Genomic DNA, 12,814 nt, shown 5'->3' on the forward strand with positions numbered 1-12,814 from the left:
CCTTCCACGGCAGGTGGCGTGGAGCAGAGGCCAGGCCTTCCGTGTTCGGGGCATTTCACAGCTCACTCCCAGATGAATGGCCCCGGCCAGGTGTCCGTGGGAAGGTGAGGTAAAGTGTAGGAGCCCAGCTGTCACTTCTCTGAGCGGTGACCTTCGTCACCACACGGCTGCGGTGATTGTAGCCCTTCCCTTTCCCATCGTTCAACATCAGCTCTGGGTAACGTTTGTGGATCCGTGAGGATTGCGTTCAACTGCCAAGAACAGAAAACCCAGCCATCACGGAGCTGGAACAGCCAGCCGAAGATGGATCTTTCTAGATCTATATCTATAGATGTGGGTGGAGCTGAGGTGGGCTGGGAAGGCCTGCGTGTCCCCGCCCACCCTCCCCTGGGGCATTGGCTTCTTGGGTGGGGGGGGGCACGTGGGGACCTCAGCTGTTAACGCCTCCTCCTCCTGTGTGTGAGCCATTGGCTTTGCTCGATCTAAGCCTGAGCCTCCATTAAGAGCCAGGGCTCTTGCTGGCAGACTAGAGGCTCTTTATGCCGTCATCCTGTGTGTCCTGACCCACGAGCTCTCCCCTGACTCACTGCTGACCTTGGGAATCCGTTTCCAGGGTCGGCGATGGACGGTACGGGCGGCTAGGGCTTGGACAACCGGGCATGCGCCACGTGCTGCCCGAGACTTCTTCCCTCATGCCGAGCGCCCGGCGCTCTGGGAGCCCCGTTCCACCATCGGGGCCTCTTCCCTGCCCTTTGCGGCACACCGAGCGCGGCCCCTCGCTCTGCAGAGACATTTGCACACCAGCAGGGCGGTGCAGAAGCCCTCTTGGCTCCCCGGCTCGGCCCAGATACTGAGCCGAGGGCCCCGTCACCTGGTAAGATCAAGGTCCCAAGGGAGATGGTGACACAAACGCGTGCACGCTCAGTGTCCTCCAGGGCTCTCTCCTCGGGAGGTTCTGGAAGGGAGTTAGGGCTTAGAAGTAGGCGTGAGGACATGTTAACTCAGGCTGGATTTACAAGCAGGACAATGCGGGCGGGCCGGTACTAGGGATGGAGCCCAGGGAAGCCTCGGAAATAAGAGTCTACGTCCCCCCCCATCTCCACTCCACCCCCGGCAAAGGAAGCAGGGCGGTGCAGGGTGCAGGGAAGGTTCTCCGGGGCCACGCTGGACTGGGAATGATGGCTTTGTGAAGTGGTCACCTGCTGAGAGACGGCCGAGGCCCGGGGCCAGGCCGGGAGCCCCCAGCGGGAAGCAAGGGCGTGGCGCCTTCTGTTGGAACCGGGGATCCCCGGACACCCATTTCCCTCACCTCTCTCCAGGCCCCTCCTCTCTCTGCCCCCGTTCCTGGGCCATCACCTGACACCCCAGCCCGAGCTGTGGGGTCAGTGTCTTCTCCTCCCGGGCACCCTCCGATCCGGAAGTCCAGCTGAAGAGAAACGTGGACCAGAGCATATGGCAGCTCCTGCCCAAGGTCATGCTCAAGGTCACGGTGCAGGAACGAAGCCAGGTTACCTGCCGTCCTGTGTCCTGGCATCCCAGCAGGCCGGGAGGAGGAGGGGTCATCAGAGAGGCCGGAACAACGCTCAGCGTCCACACAACCGGCGTGAGGCGTGCGTGCGTGTGTGCACGTGTGTGTGTGTGTGTGTGTGTGTGTGCACGCGTGCCTTTTGTTTAGCCCCCGGTGCCCGTCCACAGGTCCTGGAAAGCCTGCACAGCCTCACTGCCTTCCTCCTTATCTCATTTTATGTTTAACCTCATTAGTTGCCCACGGACCTCTCCTGGACCCCGCCAGTGCGGCGGGCGCGCAGGGCAGGGGGCCGTGATGTTTATCTCCGCCGCGGGCGTCTGGCAAGGGTAATTAGCCCAGAGTCCTGAGTAGGGCGGGATCTGGGGATGAAGGGGCTTGAGAGTCAAGCCAGAGCCCCGGCTAATTCACAGACATCCTTCCGAAACAGAACCCTGCGGTCTGTTTATTTGTGGCTCCTCCCAGGCTACTTCTCCGCGGACTATTTATATTTGCGTGTGACCTGAGATCTGACCGCACGCTGTGGGATCCCGGCAGCTGCGTGGGTGTGAGCGCGCTCTCCTCTCCTGCAGGAGACTCGGTTTCTTCATCTGTCAGGAGGATCCGAGGGTAAAGCAGTGGCCTCGGCCTCCACTGGGTGGACAGGGAGGTCAGTGAGAATGGGCTTGTTGTCCTGTCTGGCCTTCCGTGGCTGTCTGGGGGCCGCGGTCCCGTCCCCTACCCGTGAGCACAGGTCCTTATTCCTGCTGGGGTCAGGCTGTCTCTCGGGGCCTCTCCTGGCTCGGGAGAGAAGAGTCCGGTGGAATTTGATGGTGAAGGGCCTGCCTGTGTTCTCTAACTCAGAACGCCATTCCTCGTACCCGCGGACCGAAGACTCGGTTGATGTTTTGCTCCCTTAACCTTCTTGGTAGCACGACGCTATTCACAGACGCCCACAAAAGCCGGTGTCAGTGGCCCCTGCGGTCCCCGTGTCTCTGACTGTGTGGACAGACACCAGAGGGCAGGCCAGGGGTCGCGGGGATGGGGTCCCTGGCTGAGGAATCTGACGACCCCAAGACCCTCACTACAGAACACGGAGGTCGCCAGTCCAAAGGCAGATCTGACGACCGGGACTGAGCACTGGAATGGGAGCACTGATGGGGAGCACTGGAGCTAGGATGCATCGGAGAGAGCAAGAACGCGTGCGTGCGCTCTCCATAGGGAGACAGGACTGTGTGCAAGCACCCTCCGCCCCCCACACAATCGCTGCGTGCACGTGCCTCTCCATCTGCAATCAGATGAAACCCACCAGCATCATTTCCTCTCCATTCGTCCCGCAATTAGCATAGGATTAGAATTCCTCAGGTTGCTGTAGGGACGGACAGGGTAGCTGGGGTCCTGGATGTTAGAAGGAGCGAGGTCTGGCTTCCAGCCCCGCCTGCCTCCACCCAACGGCTCTTGCCATTCGGGGCAGGTTGGCTTTTTCTGGCCCTCAGTTTTCTCCTCTATAAAATGGGGCTGATAACTCCCCTTGACTAGAAGATGCATTCCGAGCCTCACATCGGGGACTAAACTCTTTTGCTAACAAATGACGGGTGCTATGATTGTTTTGACTTTTTTTTTGTCAGTCGTTGGACTTGAACTCTGGGCTTGGGCACTATCCCTCAGCTCTTCAGCTCAAGGCCAGCGCCACAGCACCACATCTAGCTTTTTCTGCTTTTGTGATGCTGAGGAATCGAACCCAGGGCCTCATGCATGCAAGGCAAGCGCTCTACCACTGAGCCACAGCACCACTTCCAGTTTTCTGGTGGTTTATTGGAAGTCTCATGGACTTTCCTGCCCGGGGTGTCTTTGAACTGCGATCCTCAGATCTCAGCCTCCTGAGTAGCTAGGATGACAGGCGTGAGCCACTGGTGCCTGGCTTAATTTTTTTTTTTTTAAAGAAGGAAACATCTAGTCACTGGCCTGCCGTGGATCTTTCTTGGAGAATGACCTTGGCCTCCTAAGTTATCATCGAATGCCTCAGCTTCACCATGTTTTATCTGCCCCGGGTCCTCGTTAGACATTTAGTAGACCGTGGCAGAAGTCTGCACTTCTTAGAGAGTCCCAGTGCTGGAGCACAAGGAGCAGCCGGGTCCCACTCCTCCCAGCGGAGGCCGAGAACGGAGGCCGAGCCTCCGCGGTCTCCACACCGCGTGGAGAGAGGCAGCAATGCGTCGGCTGCACCCAGCATGTCTCGTCAGGTGCTGTGCTGAGCTCATCTCCGGGAGGTTTCGCCTCAGACCTATGAAGAGCATTGCTTTGCGGGGCAAACGGAACAGCCCCGACTAGCCAGCCCCAAGCCGCTCATTCCAGACAGCCAATTAAACCACGCTGCCCCCTCGAGAGATCTCAGCCTCTTCTACTCGGTCGCCTGTCCTCTTCAGTTCCTCTTCCGGGCACTGAGCGATTTCCCAAGCGAAGAGGAGGAGGAGGGCGGGAAGGGGGAGGGAAGAGGGACCTGAACCCCAGGAAGCCTCCCTCCCACACTGCGTGGGGGCTGACAGGGAACACCCATGGCATGTTGAGTCATGCACCTCTCGGGTGGGGGGGGGCTCTCTCTCTCTCTCTGTCTCCACAGAGGTTTGCCAGATGGTGGGGACGGAGCTTGGGGCCCCGGGGCCTCACCAGCATGCATCATCCCGGTGCTGCCCGCCCCCCCACCCCAGGTCACCAGGGCCGGCTCCATTAGCCCGCCATTGCCCCGGTCGGGCTGTGACCCGAGGCCTGTAGGCCACAGCAGGAGGAGGAGCACGGGCAGGGTCTGTGACGGTCGGAGGAGATTCCGATTTGGAGTTAATGAACTGCTTTTCTCTGTGTGTGTGTCCCTGGGTGGAATGAGCAGGCAGAGGCCCAACGCCCGGTGATTTGTGGGCTGGCAGGAGCAGATCATGGAGCTGGCCCCTGCCTGCCAGGCCCTTATCTTTATTTATAGCTGGCTCAGCCGCCCAGAGCCCAATTTCTGCCCTTGAGTGGCTGGTGCCTCGCAGCTTTAGTTCATGAAACACTGTTTGTTTATAATCCTTCACGGATTCCGCTTTATTCAAGAGGAGGCTCCGTGCGGAGTATAAATAAAGCGCAGGCGAAGGTTTAGTTTGTATTCACAGGACAGGCGCCCTGGGCGGGAACGTACCACACACTCGTGCGCGCTCGTGACCTGAGTTTATTTTAAAAAGAAATCCTAACGGTCTCCCCCAGGCTCGGGCCGCACGTGCTCCGGCCAGGAGCTGCGGGAGGGGTGGGAACCAGGCCCCCGAACTCCGCTCTGCCGCGGTGGGTTTGTGAGTTACTGGTTGTTTCTGTCTGCTCGTGAGATTCTTCAGCGCTTCTTCTGTTGACAGACGGGGAGTCCCGGGGACTTTGGGCCTGCCCAGGAGCTAGGATAACAAGAGAGGGCCACCGCGCCTTCAGCAGGGAAGTCAGACCTGAGGGCTGGAGTCTAGGCAGCCAGACCCTGGAGGCTGGGAGGACATTGTCTGTGACCTTTTTTCCTTTACTTTCTTCCGGCTCCTCTCCCTCCTCTGTGTGTCCCCTCACCCTCCCCACCCCCCCATCCCCTACCCCCCCCTCAGCCCGGCCCCTACCCACACAGAGCCACAGCCCCGCCCAGCCCGAGGCTGAGGCCACATTTCCTCCAGGACCCAGCAGGGAGGCCCACCATTTCCTGAGCGGCCCTGGGTGAACCATCTCCCCCCGGCCTCCGTCTGCTTGTCGTGGGACTGTGGTGATCTGGTCCTGCCCAGGAGGCCTTGGGCCATGGGGTGGCCATGCCTTCTGGCCTGATGAATTACACACCACCTTGCTTTAAACGGAAGGAACTCCATTCCGCCCCCAACCTTCGTTCGCTGTGGAACGGGTCGCGATGCAGAGACGGAGTGGTGTCTGGATTTAATGACGCCATAGCTCATGGATGAGAGCCCTGCCCTGGCAATCCAGGCAGACCTCCGGACTGGGCTCCCATGAGCCCCTGAGGACGGTTAGCATCCCTCCAGCGCCTGATCCCCAGGTCCCTGCTCCTGAGCCAGTCAGCACAGCGCACGATCACGGCCGTCCCCGGAGTCCTCGATGGACAGACCGCACCAGCACTGACTTACCCATCATCCTCTGGGCTGTGCCCCCAGCCAGCCTGCGCCCCAGGGCCCTGCGAGATTCCTCCTCCTGGCCCATTCCTGGCTCCGATGGTGGTGGGGAGATGGCCGTGTGGAGGGGCCGGCCCATCCCGTCCCTGGTGACTATTTTCTGCGCTCGCAGTATTTGAGCCCCGAGGTTCATCAATCAGTGCTTGCTGGGGCGGGCATCTGGCACCGAGGGGGTCCCAGGACGCTGGCAGATAGATGGCCTTCACTCCCAGCATTCTTCATTCTTTTGTCCGGGATGGGTGGGCATCTCTGGCTGCTGACGAGACACACGGAAGCTGAGCCTGGTTTCCCAGCAGAGCCCGGGTCTCCGTGTGGCGCTGTAATGTGGTCGGTGTCTCGTGGTGCTCCCTGGCTAACTTCTTCCTGGCGTGTTGCGCTCACGCGTGCTCCCCTGGAATTCTGGCGCCCTCATTTGTTCCCACAGTTCCTCAGTCAACCCGGGTCGCTAGCCCTGCACCCTGGGTACGGGCCTGGAGCCCGGCTCTGAGGTTCTGTAGGTCCCCGGATCCTGGTGACACTGCCAGTGTTGCACGTCCGAGTGTGGGAGAGAGCAGGTCACACGGGGGAATCACCTCGGGCACAGTGCTTGCTCAGTAAAAGCCGGTCTCGCTTGTTACTCTTCCCGCTTGGTACTCTTCTGCGCTGACTCACACACCCTCGTGTCTACTCCAAGTGTCTCAGGACCGATGGAACCTTCTGTTGGTTCTGTAGACGGCGCCAGGCACACAGCACAGGCCACCCGTGGCTTTTGGGTTTTAATCAGACGAACTTCTGCCAACGGCTGGTGGTCTCGGCACCGGGTGGCGACGCTCAGAATAAACCCCCAGAACACTGGGAGTGGCGCTGTGGCTCAAGTGGTAGAGCGCTCACCTTGAGCTGAAGAGCTCAGGGACAGCACCCGGCCCCAAGTTCAAGCCCCACGACTGACAAAAAGAAAAAAAGACGGGGTCCAGAGCAGGAAGGTGCGGCTTCATTCTGGAGGATGGGGAGAAGTGGTGGAGGTGGGACCGAACAACCTCGGGGGACGCTGTCCCCTGTGCTCCCCGGGGCCCGCGTGGCCTCATCTGACTGCTCCGAGGTTCTGTGGGGTGGGGTTTCGGGTCTCTCCTCCGGGATGGGGGCAGAGCCCGGGCTCCTGGGGGAGCCTCTGTCCCAGCGCAGCCTGCTTGGAGGGGGTCGGTGGTCCCGTCAGTCACCCTGGCTCTCCTCTCCCTCCTGGGGGCCCCGGGGCCCCCCATGGAAGAGCTGCTTCGGCCCCAGGGAGCGGAGGGTGACTTTGAAACCGCGGCCCCGTGGCATCCACTGGGGAAGGCACCGTGATAGCCCGCAGCGGGCAGCCAGGACCGGGCCCAGCATCTGTCTGTCTCCAGATCCTCCGGCCTCCTGTGGCCAGCCTCCATCCTGCCAAACCACAAGGCCCCACGGAGGGCCTGGCCTTGGGGGTAAGGCGGGTTACACCGAGGTCGGAGGGACAAGGGCTCAGGCAGGTGTCCAGAGGAGCCGGGGTCAAGGTCAGACTGAGGGCCGCTCGGGTGTGACCCAAGCAGGGAGGCAGTCTGCCGTCCGGGGCGGGCAGCGGACAATGAGAGAGACGAGCGATCGGGGAAGGTGAACGAGCAAGCGCCCCCGGGCCCCTCCGAGGAGCTCGCCAGGAACAGATGCCCTGCTCCCGCCTCCCGCCTGGAAGCAAGCTGCCCTGCACGTGTGTGCACGCATGCGCACGGTGCAGGCAGTGCGGGTGCAGGCTGCAGGAAGGGCAGGGAGGGGCCCCGGGTCCGCCCAGCGGTGTCCCCTCCACAGCGATCTGGGAAGGAAGTCCAGGGGTCTCCAGAGGCAAAAGCGGTGCTGGGACAGACAAGATGGAGCCTGGGCTGTCACAGCTCAGCTTGATGTCTGATGTCCGTGCACACGCGTCCGTGCACGCACGCTCAGCGATACACGTGTTTGCATTGCATGCAACTCTTGGTTTGGGCATGCATGTACACGCGAGTGTGGGCGTGCACTTGTACACGTGCACACGTGCGCGCGCACCGCTGCTTCAGCCTGCTCTGTAGACCGGGACGCAGAACTCCGGCCAGACTGCGGGATGGCGCTTGGGGTTTGGAAATGGAGGGAGGGGCAGAGGCAGCCACGTTGGGTCCCCGAGGGTGCTCCACACAGCAGTGCCCTCGTACGCCCGCCCGCCTGCCCGCCCGCCCACCGGCCGCCCCGTTCCCTGCTTCCAGAAAGGAAGCGCGTAGCATCCGTTCAGCCACCGCCTCCCCTCCAGCCGGCGTATTTATTGTGTAGTGAGCACCTACTTACCCCACACTCTGTGGGCGCTGGGTAGATACAGAGGCCTCTACAGACAGTAGACAGAGAGACCCAGGTTTATAGACCCTGTGGGTCTGTGGGAAGAGGTCTGTCTCCTCCAGATGTTCGGAGGCCCTGAAGGAAGCATCTTCCTTACGAATCGCGGTACGGAGGGCAGCCGTGCCCTGGAGGAAGGAGGCGGAGCAGGCGGGCAGGGACGGGCAGGTGCTCAGGAGAGGCACTGGGGCACTGGGAGGGGCAGAGAGCCCTAAGGGACCGTTAGACCGAGGCGGAAAGGCCCAGGGGTCAGGGGTAGCCCAGTGCGTGAGGCAGACAGAGCCAAGGATTTCCGGCCTCAACGTATCAGAGCACCACGTGGTGACGCCGTGCAGGTTTTATGTGCCAGTCTATTAAAAAAAAAAAACTGAGGAAAAAATGTTCATCTCCAACGAAGCAGGCGAACAGTTGAAGAATAACAAAAGCAGTTAGGAAATCATCTTCACCGCCAGCCACCGCCGTCCTGTGTCAAAGACAAGCTGTAAAAGCACGTCCTAAGCTGTGTCTGCCCTGGGCCGCTGAGAGGCGAGCGGAGCAGACCGGAGGGGCCACACAGGGAAGGAGAAACGGGCTGATGCGTGTGTGCCGTCTCGGGGGATGGAAGGGGTGAGGGGAGATGGTGGACCGGGCCGGGCCCACGCTCTGCATGTTCAGAACGATTGCATTATTAATGAAACATTTGCATCTTAGAAAAATGATTTAAAAAAAAGAAACAGGCTGCTACATGTAAAAATTAAGTAACTCAATTTGTTTTAACAGCTTGCGCCGTAGCTTAGCAATTTGTTTGGCATCTACACGGCGCTCCATCAGAACAGCAATTATGCCATGCTAATTATTCCCGGGCATTGTGTACATGTGACATTTAATTACCGAAAGTCTGTAAGAGGAGACTTCTGCTCCTCCCCCCGCCTGCCTGGCAGACGCCTCTTCTCCTTGGCACCCACGTGGTCTCCATGCCAGCTTGTCATCTGCCATGGATGGATGATGGATGGATGGATGGGAGGACACACGGATGGACGGACAGACAGACAGAAGGCTTTGTGTGTGCCTGCCAGCTCTGCGCAGCCCTGCTGCCCAAAAGTCGCCAACAATCGAAATTAGCAGTCGACGCAGATGTAACGCTCCCCCCTCCCTCCCCCTCCCTCCCCTTCCCTCCCCCTCCCGTGGCTCTGTTCTGATTTCTCCCCCACCTCCACCAGGAGAGGCCGCCCGCTGTCAACCTGGGGTGGCCTCTGGCAGCCTGTACGTTACGTCTCCTGGTGGCGTCTCTGGTGACCTGTGTCAACCCTTGCAGGGGGCGGGGGGAGCGGGCTAGAGGACACAGCTCCACACAGCCCGGGAGGGGGCCCTGGGAGGAGAGACAGAAGGGCTCGGCTGGAGCCACCTCGGTTCCCGTTCTCTTCAGTCCACCTTAGGGTCTGGGTACGATCCCCGAGCCTTTTGGCTCAACAACTCTACCACTCGAGCCATAGCTCTACTCCTGATTCTTCGGTTCATTGCACCTAAGAGTCTCTCCTTGAACCGTGATCCCCAGATCTCAGCCTCCTGAGGGGCTAGAATGACAGACGTGAGTCCCAGGGTCTTCTTACACAGGGAGACACCCTGGGGTCCAGCAGTTTCTCCGCAGGGGTAGAAGCCAGGAGCCAGGACACAGCGCATCCCATGGGACGGACAAGTGACGAACACAAGCTCCCCACGACCCGGCTCCTGCGGCCATCCGAGGGGCCCAGCCCACGGCCGGGCACAGGGTGTATCTCCTCTGTCCCGTCTGGTTTTATCTCTACCTCGGGAAAGATGAGGGCGTCTCTTGGGACCATGAGCCCCGGGACGCAGGCCTGGCTCCTCTCGGGCTGATGGACAGATATGGGAGGAATGCGTTTGTTGGCAGGAATTAGTGCCGGGCACAGATGGAAGTCACGATCTTATCCACCTTCTCTCTACTTTGGTGGAAAAAATGTGTGGGGGGGTGCGGGGCGTGGGGGGGGAGTGCTGTGGTGGGAGACGGGGCGGGCAAACCGTCCGAGCCGTCTGTCGGCTGCCGCTTGTCCACAGGCCGCGAAGCCCAGGCTCCCTTGTCCCCCCCCCACACACCGCCGGTAGGCTTTTCAAGTCCACGTCCAGCCGTGGGTCGGGCCCAGTGCTCGCAGGTGGGGAGATGGCCGCTTGGAGGCTGGAAGTGGTGTGGGAGACTCGTCTCCCAGGCCCATGCAGGGCGGTGGTGCTGGTTGTGTGTGACCCCGGCATCAGAGCGGCCAGCTGTCCAGCCAAGCTGGGGCTAGAGACCGTGTCCCTGGACAGGCTGACCCACGAGTGTCTTTTCTGTGAGGTTTTTGTTTCCTAACACTCTTCCTTGAATCCTGGAGGAGTGATACACTTCTCCATTCTCCAGATGTCTTCTCATGCCCCCACGCCCTCCTGATCTCTATTCCTCTGGTCAGAAGCGGTGGCTCCTGCCTGTAATCCCAGGCCCTCAGCAGGCAGAGCTGGGCAGCACCTTGATCGGACATGGGGGAGGGAGGATGGAGGTCCCGTCTCAACCAATAAGCCAGGCATGGTTGTAGGCACCTATAACCCCAGCTCTTCAGCTTGCACGCGTCAGATAGGTCATAGTGGTCAGCTGCTCCCAGGCCAAGAGCATGCGACTCCTTCTAAAAACATACATAACACAGCACAAATGGTAGAACAGCTTTCTAGCAAGCACAGAGCCCAGGTTCAAACCCCACCAGTGCTGCCCTGTACGAGAAAACCCCTTTCTTGGTTCTGTTCTATCTCTGCTCGCAGACTGAGGGATTCAGGCAGACCAGAGGCTGGTGAGTTCGGCTCCGAGGCCTTTGCTTGCCTGTCTGTCCGCCGGTTCTAATCCCTTTTAACAATGTGACAGACGTATCGTGTGGCCCACAGTGGTCCTTAGTTTGGGTTCATGAGCTGACACAACCAAGAGCCGTTTGCACTCGGCAGTGTTTCCAGAAACCCATCCAACTCGGATGCACCAGGAAATGACTCAATCCGAGATTCAGGTGGGCGCTTTCTCCAGAGAGGGAGGTGTGACTCGGGCAGGTGTTCGGACCTGGGGCAGACGCCCAGTGCGCCAGACAGAGCCCCTCCTTCCAGTTTGCTCCGAACTTTGCCCTTCCTTCTGCGTCACGGGCTGGTCTTGCTCTCAGTACGTCCACCAGGCACTTCGGAAGCATCAGGAGCTAGCCGCGAACTCTTTCAGATTCCTTCTTGGTGTTGTCACCTGTTCATAGAAACTTCCCCAGGGGGTGCAGACCTGTAATCCTAGCCTCTGTGACCACCGCCGCCGCACAGGCCTGAGCCCTCCCGCCCTGCTGCCAGAAAGGAAACGTTGCCCCGAGACACCGGGGCTCCCCACGCATCAGACTCCCACGTAGCAAGAGTTCAGGTCAAGTCGGGTCTGGGGGGTTAAGGGAGAGGAAAATCTAATGTCCGGCCTTGCTCTTAAGTCAGGCAGCACAGCCGCTCGCGGGGTTAAGATCTAGGCCTCGCTGGTCACTTTAGCCTCCTCTGCTGCGTCCGCCCATGGTGTATAGAGCAGGGTGCTGACACCAGCCCCTCCCTCTGACCTTCTGCCTCTGACTTCTGACCTCCAACCTCCGACCTCTATGAATCTTTCTGGCTAGGTACCATGCGTGAGCTGCAAACCGGAGGTCTGGGGACGCTGGTGTGGTCCTCCTGCTTTGGCCTCCCTCGTCTCTGAGGAGGGTAGACGAGGAAGGAGGAGGGGGACTGCGGCCCGCCCGCCACCCCAGCGCCACAGCGGGGCGGGTCGCTCACCAGGCCACCGGCCGGGTTTGTGCCCTCGGGAGGATTTGTTGGTGAGTCCCCGCTGAGCTCAGGTGAGGAAGGAGGAGGCCCGGCCTCTGGAGGCTGGCCAGGACCAGCACACCGTCCCTTCTTTCCATCTGTCCCATCCTGGTCCAGCAGGTGTGGTCCAGGCCCTGCCCGGCCCGCCCGCCCTGCGGCAGGGATCACCCACTGCTGTGCATTCACGCTGCCGCGTCCTCCTGCCCGCCCCGGCCGCCCGTCCTAGCCACGCAGTGGGACCGGGCAAGGGGTATGGTTGGCGCCAAAGCTGCCACAATTGACTGTGTCACAGCCCCGCGACACTAGAGGAAGCCTGGACCAGCAGTTGGGACCAGAGTGTGACAGGACGCGGGGCTTTCTGCCCCGTCCCGCAACGTCTTTGGGTTTGGGGGAGAAGAGACGTCCCCTGAGGTGTGTGCAGGGCAGAGGCTGCGGGGAGACGCGTGGAGACAGCCAGCCATGCTGCGGCAGGGAGCGGCCTCCCGCCATACCGGCCGGGCTGCCCAGCTGCTCAGTGCTCACTAGAAGCAAAGCCAGGCCCAGCCCAGGGCTGCGTCTCCCCCCCAGCTGACCGCCAGCCACCCGGGAGGAGATGCACAGGTGCCACCTGCCCTGACACGTTGGCGGAGCCGCGGCTGCTCCCGCGGCCTCTCCCCTGCAAACGCTCGGGAAAGGGGGTTTGGCCGGAGGACCTACCGGGAGCTGCCGTCTCCCCGCTTCTCTCTGCGCAGCCTCTGTCCGCCTCTTTTCAAGTTCAAGGCAGGGGTGGGCCAGTTGGGCCTGACACGGCCTAGGAATGGAGCCAGCCGCTGTCGCTTCTCTGGGACGCGTGCTGCAGGGGACAGGCCGGCCGGCCGTGGTGGGGGGAAGGAGAAGGGGGGAGGGAGGCCCCAGACCTGTTTGTTTTGAGAGTACTTTGTGTGTTCATCCAATCATTTGGACATCCGAGTGAGTGTGC

General features: G+C 60.8%; 1 protein-coding gene and 1 non-coding gene across 2 annotated transcripts in view; one reads left to right on the forward strand and one right to left on the reverse strand.

The window, feature by feature from the left end:
• Slit3 (slit homolog 3 (Drosophila)) overlaps nucleotides 1-12,814 on the forward strand; it is a gene marked incomplete at its 3' end in the record, with an annotated part of 214,810 nt that overhangs the window by 29,580 nt on the left and 172,416 nt on the right. The window lies entirely within an intron of this gene.
• On the reverse strand, nucleotides 3,224-3,296 carry Trnaa-ugc. Its single transcript has one exon. It is a non-coding gene; the product is annotated as a tRNA-Ala (tRNA).

This window comes from Dipodomys ordii, unplaced genomic scaffold (assembly GCF_000151885.1).
Source record: "Dipodomys ordii isolate 6190 unplaced genomic scaffold, Dord_2.0 Scaffold112, whole genome shotgun sequence".
Classification (NCBI taxonomy): domain Eukaryota; kingdom Metazoa; phylum Chordata; class Mammalia; order Rodentia; family Heteromyidae; genus Dipodomys; species Dipodomys ordii.